We start from the raw sequence: 4886 nt of genomic DNA on the forward strand, positions 1-4886 counted from the left end.
CTTTCTTCCTCACATTTATAAATATACATTTATAAATTTTAACTTGGGTTCCATGTGTGACAGAAAACGTGGTCTTTGCCTCAATCTGCCTAAGCTTGCTCACATAATGATCTCCGGTTGCATCAATTTTCTTGAAAATGCCATAATTTTACTTTTCTTAATGGCCTCATAAAACCCCCATTTTCTTTACCTATCCATCTGCGATGGGCGTTTATAAAAGCGAGTTCTACTTCCTAGCTATCATGAGCAATGCAGCAGTAGAGAGATGGCAGAGCACTGGTCTCTTCTTTTTTTTTTTTTTTTTTTTTAGATGTTTTTGATTTGTTTTGGAGACAGAGTCTCTCTGTGTATCCCTGGCTTTCCTGGAACTCTCTCTGTAGACCAGGCTGGCTTCAAACTCAGAGATCCACCTGCCTCTGCCTCCTGAGTCCTGGAATTAAAGGCATGTGTCACCATGCCAGGCTGGATTTATTTTTATTTCACATTTATAAATGTGAAGTGTGTGTGTGTGTGTGTGTGTGTGTGTGTGTGTGTGTGTGTGTGTGTACAGTACCTGATGAAGCCAGAAGAGTACATTGGATCCCCTGGAACTGGAGTTACAGACAATTGTGAGCTGCCATTGTGGGTGCTGGAAACTGAAGCCAGGTCCCCTGGGAGAGCAGCCAGTGTTCTTAACCACTGAGCCACCTCTCCAACCTCACAGGTTTCTCCTTGATATGTTGACTTGGAATCCCCTAGGCATCTACCCATGAGTGGTAGAGTCTGGTCTTGAGGGATAGCTCTGCTTTCCTTTCTGTGGCCCCTCATCCTGACTGCCATAGTCTCTGCACAAACTCCCATCCCTCTTTTCCCACACAATCCTCAGCATTTGTCCTCATCTGTCTTCTTGTTGGTGGCCGTTCTGACTGGGACAAGATGAAATCTCCTGGCCTCCGGAGTGCTGGCACCACAGGCCTGCCCTGCTGAAGCCCTGACACTTACGAGTAGAGGAAATATTCCTGGTTCTGACTTTTGTTTTTCAAGACAGGGTTTTTCTGTGAAGCCCTGGCTGTTCTGGAACTTGATCTGTAGATCAGGTTGGCCTCAAACTCAGAGATCCACCTGCCTCTGGCTCCTGAATGCTGCGATTAAAGGTGTGAGCCGCCATAGCCTGACTGGTCTCAAACTCTTAATCCTGATGATGCTGACGTTGATGTGTGATGGTTGTGCAGAGCCTGACCTCTCACCTGCTCATTGTGTGGAAGAGCTAGCCCGACCCCACCCCTCAACAGGTGCAGTACTCTGAACATCAGGTCTCACATGTCACCCAGGAATACAGCTAGCCCTGGCTGCAGGAGTTGCAGATGAGCCAGCCCTAATGGGTGTGAGCATGGGAGGGGTGGCCCTGCCACTTGTCTCTTGTGGGGTGGCCTGGATGAGGGAGAGATGCTCTCCCTCCTGCTCCCTTGCCACCTGAAGCAGGCAGAAGATCGGGTCCCAAGGCCACCAGCAAGGGAGGACTAGAATTACCCTTCACCAGCACCAGCACTTGGGAGAGCAGGCCCTACACCTTGAGTTTTTGTTTTGCTTTTCAAGAAAGTTTTTGTGTGTGAATTCCTGGCCATTCTGGAACTTGATCAGCAAAGTCGAGCTGGTCCTGATGACGTGGGCACCAGCGGCGAGCCTCTCCTATAGGCATGAGAGCTGGTGAGCTGGGTGTGGCTGGAGGACCCAGCCAGACAGGGCTGGAGAGCCTGCCCTGGTAGTGTGGGTCAGGAGAGCTGGCAGGCTGACCAGCCCAGGGACCTCTCAGGCCCAGATGCAGGGCTTTGAGTTGACCCACTCCGACATCTACCCCATAAATGAACTGCTGGAGGGCACGAAGGGGCTGGTTCTATAGATCTAAACCACAGGGTCTCCACAACACGGGCAACAGCAGGATGTCTGAGAGGAGTCCCAGTGAGGATCCAGTATTGATGGTGCAGCAGAAGCCAGAGGCCTGGAACCAGACCAATGACTCATCGCAATGAACATTTGCAAGTAAAGATGTGTGGACAAAAGGGTGTGTCGTGGGACACACGGTGACACACTACAGTGTCTACCATAGTTTTTTTTTGGGGGGGAGGGGAGGTTGCAAGGATGGAGGGTGGGTACTAGGGGACAGGGAGATGGGCGGGATTGAGGTGCATGATGTGAAATCCACAAAGGATCATTAAGAAGGTAAAAACAAAACAAAACTTTATAAGCACAATTAATACCAGATGCTACTTTATAGAAAATCAGAAAACTTTGAGGCACGGCAAGGGGAATCATTTAAAAAATACAATAAGAAAAAAAAGAATAAAAGAAAGTAAAGAAATAAAGACTGTAAAGCCGGTAAGCCTAGCATTTATTAGATGAAAGGAGATGTATTAAGAATTTAAGGCCAGGGGGCTGGAGAGATGGCTCAGTGATTAAGAGCACTGACTGGGCCGTCCTACCAGTGGGAGATGCGGGGCAGGGGTGGGGTCCGCGCCTGCGCAGACGCTCTGCTCGATCCGCGCACTTTCCCCAGGTGCGGGAGGCTTGAGAGCAGTGGTGGTGGTGGTGGTGGTGGTGGTGGTGGTAGATGTGCCAAGTGTTAGCCTACTAAGCGAAGAATCAAAAGAAGACCCAGAAACTCAACCATCCTGAGTCTCCCAGAAGACATACTCTTTCATATCCTAAAATGGCTTTCTGCTGGGACATCCTTGCTGTCCAGCTGGACTATGTACTGAGATTTGATACAACCCACTGCAATGTTTACTTCAAGAGAATAGACCCTTGACAACTGTAAAATTTGTATCTCAGGAGACAGTGGGACTGGAGAGACACTCAGCAGTTACGAGCACTGTTCCACTGTTCCAGATGACCAGGGTTCAACCCCAGCACCCACAGGGAGGCTCACGACCATCTGTAACGCCAGTTCTGGGGATCTAATAGCTCTTCTGGTCTCTTCAGGCTCCGAGCACACGTGCTGCATACACATTCAAGTGAGCAAAATGCCCATATAAGAATTTTAAAAGGAAAGAAGGTCATGAACTGGACGTAGGGATTCAGGCCTGTTGTCCCAGCAAAAGGAAGAACCAACCCAGGAAAATTGTCCCCTGACTTCCACACACATGCTGTGGTGTGTGTGTATCCATAACTCATACACACATATACCATATACATAATAAAATTAGAGGAGGAAGGGAAAAAAAGAGCACTGACTGCTCTTCCAGAGGTCCTGATTCAATTCCCAGCAACCACATGGTGGCTCACAACCATCTGTAATGGGATCTGATGCCCTCTTCTGGTGTGTCTGAAGACAGCTACAGTGTACTCATATACATAGAACAAATACATAAAATAAATAAATATTTTAAAAAACAAAAAAACCCATCCACCCACACAAATAAACAAAAACTAGAAATCTGGACCCGGGCAAGACTGATCCTTGCACTTTGGAGACAGAAACGGAAAGATTATTGCAAATTCAAAGCCAGCCTGAAGCACACATCCAATTCCAGGCCAGCTAGGCAGAGCGGGGCAGGGTGTGGGGAGAGAGCAAAGCAGTTTGGAAAGGGTTGTTTTTGTTATGTTGAACACACAAAAACAGAAGAACTGGAGAGCTCAGTGGTTAAGAGCATTCTATGTTCTTCACTGGGGTTAGGTGGCTTACAACTACCTATAATTCCAACTCCAGGGAATCCAATGTTCTCTTCTTGCCTCTGAGGGTACACACACACACACACACACACACACACTGAGGGCATACTCTCTCTCTCTCTCTCTCTCTCTCTCTCTCTCTGCAGCTCTTCCTGGGTCATCAGTGTTGCCTACAACTTATCCACCTGAGTTCTAGGCAGCAGACTTTAAAAGACAGGGAGGTTCTCAGCCTGGCAATGGTGGCCATGACTTTAATCCCTAACACTCAGGAGGCATAGGCAGACTGGTGTCTGCGAGTTCAAGACCAAATTGATCTACAAAGAAAGTTCCAGGACAGCCAGGGCTACACAGTGAAATCCTGTCTTGAAAAACCAAAAGGAAAGGGAGGGAGAATGAAAGAGGGAGGGGGAGGGGAGGGAGAGAACACCCACACATCAAATATGTGTGCTTGCTGTAATTGTGTCTTCTTAAAAACCGGCTCTGCGGTCCCTACTTGCTTCTGCTGGCTAAATGAAGGCAGCCAGTCCCACACTCGTGTTAATATCACTCTGTTGTGGGACGCTTTTTCTGCCCCCTGCAGTTTTTGTTTTGTGGTTTTGTCATAATTGCCTATGCCTTTGTTTTCTGTGTTGCTTTACGTGGCACTTGTTTGTTTGGGGGCTGGGTGTTCTGTAGCCCTTCTTGAACTCAAAATCCTGGCTCCACCCTGGGGGATTACAGGACCGCCCTGTTGTCTCTCTAGGGACTTTGACTTCTCCACACAAGAGGTGGTGTGCAGCCAAATTGCCTAGGAAGGCAGGTTAAATCATGCACAGCTGAAGCCTGCCCGAGGTTAGAGAAAGGGAGTGTGGAGACCCATCCCTACCTAACACTGAGTGGCCTGCGGTTGGGTAGCTGCCTTAAAGCCACACCCCCAAGCCGGGCGAGGAGGGTCCCTGGGACTGAGTGCAGAGGAGGACAGGAGAGGCCTAAGGTCCTAGACTTGGGGGGCGACCTTCACGGTCTCAACACCCGGCTTTCACTGAGGGCTCAGAGAAGTGCCTCTGTGGGTGGAGACCCCTGCGACCACAAGCCTCCGAGCTAGTTCAAGCTAAGTAGGAGGAGTAAGGTCTGGAACCCGGGCCAGCAAATTGCAAGAAACCACGTTCTTCCCTGATCTTGTTAAGAGAGGGATTGGATCACTGGGTGATGTCAAAGGAGCCTGCCCCACGACAGGCCTTGTTCTTGAGAGAAGTCTC

Source organism: Micromys minutus, assembly GCF_963924665.1.
Source record: "Micromys minutus genome assembly, chromosome: 2".
Taxonomy (NCBI): Eukaryota; Metazoa; Chordata; class Mammalia; order Rodentia; family Muridae; genus Micromys; species Micromys minutus.